Consider the following 3,951-nt stretch of genomic DNA (forward strand, 5'->3'; position numbering starts at 1 on the left):
ACATTATTGCGTACTTACGTTTCATGTTGAGATTAGTATAAACTCCAAAAATTACGAAAAATGATACAGAAATAATTAAAAGTAAAAATAAAATTCATCAGGGTCATCGATTTATAGAGTTTTATCGTATGTTTTAATGTTCAAACGTTCGCAAGATCTAGGGGCGGTAACTCCAGTAGATAAGTTTGACTAAATAATTAAATGCTTCGACGAACCTCAAGCACTTGTACCACCTTGACGTAAATACCCCCGACAAACCCGACAAGTAGCACAATCCCACCCCTACACAGTAGAGATCCCTAGATGTAAGAAAGCCTTCTACTCCAATAGTTTCTTCCCCAGAACTGCTAGACTTTGGAACTCCGATCCGGGATTCTGCTTTCCCAACTGTACTGATATGCAGAAGTTCAAGTGTAATGTGAACAGACATCTTGCTGCTCATTTACATACATAGTATCCCTCCAACTTGTCGGCCCGATAATAGCCCCCCTGCATCAAAGTGGCACAATTCCTTATTTGAAGTGTTAATGGAATTAAATAAATACGATTCACCATTTTAAAACACAAAATGTCGGAACGTAATCATGGCTGATTTTTTCAAATACATCCAGCATATCTACTAGATCATTTTTTCGTCATTTTTGGAATTTGATTAATTTATTATTATTTATTTAATTAAGTTTATAATTTATTTAATTTTTTCAATGGTTTAAAATTTATAATTATTTATTTAGTTGATGTATTATTATCATTTATAATTATTTATTTGATTAATTTATTATTATTTATTTAATTAAGTTTATAATTATTTATTTAATATTTTCAATGGTTTTAAATTTTTAATTATTTATTTAGTTTATGTATTATTATCATTTATAATTATTTATTTGATTAATTTATAATTATTTATTTAATTAAGTTTATAATCATTTATTTAATTTTTTTCAGATTTTTTCAAAATGAAAAGGTAATAGAAGCAAAATATATTATGGTAGTTATATATATATATTTATTTATTTTTATTATGAATTTTATATATTTTTCAATTATCAGCTAAGTTAGTAAGAACTAAGTACAGTGAGTTATTAAATAATACATACTAATAATACTTACTAACTGAAGATTAGTTGCATTTCCAAGTCTGATATATATTTTATTATTCTAACTTTACAGTTTCTACTAACTTAACTTTATAGTTTATATATATATATCATTTATTGATGCCCCTGAACAGTGTTGCCTCATTTTATGCCTCCATACGATGATTAAAATCAAGATATAATTCAACGTCAAACTTATGCCTAGACTCTTTATTGCAATTTTTTTATTAAATGAATGGATTTATCAAAATACTGTTTGTTTTCAGTTGCAAACAACACAATATATATATATATATATATATATATATATATATATATATATATATATATATATATATATATATATATATTTACAAAACTGAAACCAGGCAGTATTACTATGTATTACCAAATGGACATATTGCAGCAAACAAAATTTTTATTTACAAATTCTGCATATATGTATATATATTTTTTCAAATAAATCTTAACATTCATTTTTATATCTACAGATACAGTGTTTCATGCTTACGCAATCATCTGTGTAGGAAGTGATGATTACTGCTGGCTGGGAGATTTGAACTCAGTCTCCACCCCACCCTTGACTTTGTAGGCTAGAATCTTATCTCAAGGCCACCGGCAATTAATATAAGAATTGAAGGAAATTAAGTGCCTATAAGTACCATGTCGGCCAGGCATTTGTAGTAAACAATCAGAGAGTATTCAAAACCAGAAGTCGGAATGCTGCATTCTCACCAAAAAATACACACACACATTTCTGCATTGTTACTTTGTTGTGAATTATAAGTTCATCAATTCAAAATTTAAGTTTTAATTAAATAACAACTCTTTAAAAATAAGATAAATACTTCGCTTGTTTATACTTCCTTGGTAAAATACTTCTTTTTCGATTGCACAATTCGTCTTTGAAATAATCTTCATCTTTCAGAAAATAAAAATACATGACCTTTTAGTCCATTTCTATAATTTCCTTTTGCTATTACTTTTTTTGGATTTAATATTTTCAACAATTTCTTTTTTATTTATTAGAAAATGACTAAAGTTTAAGGCTTAAGCATAATGCATCTTAGTTAGTAAAAAAGCAATCAAGGAAATATTGTTTAATCCGCATATAATGATTATGAATCAAATTTAATTCACATCTGAAATATTTTAATTTTTTTTCAAACGGAGTTCGTGTCCATATTATATTTCTGAAAAAAAAATACTCCAATGAAAATCAAATAAAGTGTTGTTGTACCACCTTACGTATAACAATAAACTTTTCCATTATACTATAAAGACCGGGAAAATATGTCTCTTTGCGTTAAGCACAAATCATGATCACCTGGCAGTCGGACTGACGTATAACCAATCTATTTATTTGTTGGGTGTGCTTTACCTTTCAGTATATTTTGTTGCCACTAAATACTGACTTGTGTCTTCCTTCCAAAATCTTACCGGCCCACAATATTAAGGAAATATTTATTAATTAGTGCCTAATATTTATTGTTAATATTTCAAATTTATAATGATCGGTTAAGCTTAAGAGTTAATGTTATACAGAAATAGATAAAAATATACACATATCCAATCTTTATATATATGTAAATTTACATATCACTAGCATGGATACCTGGCGTTGCCTGGGTTGACATGAAATTCGGTTTGGACAGAGCTGCTATACTAAGTGTTACAATAACAGAAGCCTGTTCTTGTAAGTGAGTAAATATGAAATAGGATAGTCAAGGATTCGAACTTGCGAAGCTAGATTTGGAATTGAGATTTCCAATCATAAGTTAAAATAAATACAGAATGTTATTGTTATATGGAATCGCAATTGTTTAGCTCACACAAAATAGTTAGATATCTGTTTATTGGAAAAGGAATGTAATGATGAAATTTGTTTCTGTGAAAATTAAAAAAAGGAATTTAATCATCAATTGAAATTATAAACATATTTTGTAAAGACGTTATCCGAAAAATAGGTTACTGAACCCGGGGTCATGTCAAGTTTTGCAACGTGACGCATGTCAAGGCAAAGTGCTCGATGAGCACATGTTTAATCATGCGATGACGTGACGAGTTCTCAATATAGGTAGAATTTTAGATGCAGTCTGAGAGAAAGAGGGGAGAGAGAGCCGAGAGAGAGAGAGAGAGAGAGAGAGAGGGGTCAGAGATAGCCACTGACACCAAACCTTGGAAGCGAAGGTTAAAGAAAAGCCCTGTAAAGAAACTTTGAATTCCTCGAGCGTAATCAGGTCCGGCCATGAAATAAAGGACGTCCACGTGTGTTTTTGTATCTGCGTCTCCGTGTTGTTATTCAACAGAAAAGGTATTGTGCGTTTATGTTATAAGAACCTTGATAAAATCATCATCTAAAAAATATATGTTAGAAAATATATGTGTGAAAGTTATAGAAACACTCCCGTTCACAGAACTGTCAAAAGTATAAATGTCAAACCCTCGGTCTATCTATCTATATATCAAATCTTCTCTCATTGTGTAGTAACATGTACAATGTCTATTCTATATATAAGAACTGTCTCTCTCTTTATATGTATCCTGTCTCTCATATATACAGAACTGTCTGTCTCTTTATATATACCTGTTTATGTCTGCAATATGCTATCTCTTACAACATGAACATCTTAAAACATATGAACACTCAACGCATAGACACTCCTAAGACTGTCTCTAGATAAAACACTAAGACTCTTCCTAAAACGAACAACAACAGCAATACAGAATATACGCCATCTTAATAATAACACCCAGTATATAACATAAGGATATTGAGCAACCCCTCCCCCAGTAAAAAACGGAAGAATTAGGTGACAACCTGGACCCCCACAAAAAATTAATCAAAACA

Source organism: Euprymna scolopes, chromosome 17, assembly GCF_053919585.1.
Source record: "Euprymna scolopes isolate OS-2025 chromosome 17, ASM5391958v1, whole genome shotgun sequence".
NCBI lineage: Eukaryota > Metazoa > Mollusca > Cephalopoda > Sepiida > Sepiolidae > Euprymna > Euprymna scolopes.